The following is a 316-nucleotide window of genomic DNA, read 5'->3' as shown; positions in this document are numbered from 1 at the left end:
TTTCTGTCCTAACAGCGAGGTTCTCATCAAGCGAGCCAATCCCACAGGACTTCTCGGAACAGCCGTGGATTTTTCGCCGTCGTATCTGTCTCCTGCTATTTTTCCTCCTCCACCTCCTCCCCTTCTTCTTCCTATTTTTTAATCATTATTATTTTCTCTTTCTTTCTCTGATGGGTACCTTCTCTAATCCTGTTGCTGCGGTGATGGCATTTCGTGTGCCAGAAGATATTGACGACTGATTGAGACAGATTGATGTTGAGCCTGTGCCTCCTGGAGATTCATTTTTTTCTTCATTTATTTTTTTCAACCTCTTTCT

The sequence above is a fragment of the Penaeus monodon genome, chromosome 30 (assembly GCF_015228065.2).
Source record: "Penaeus monodon isolate SGIC_2016 chromosome 30, NSTDA_Pmon_1, whole genome shotgun sequence".
Classification (NCBI taxonomy): domain Eukaryota; kingdom Metazoa; phylum Arthropoda; class Malacostraca; order Decapoda; family Penaeidae; genus Penaeus; species Penaeus monodon.
The sequence above is the reverse complement of the archived record's forward strand: the minus strand, read 5'-3'. Positions refer to the sequence as shown.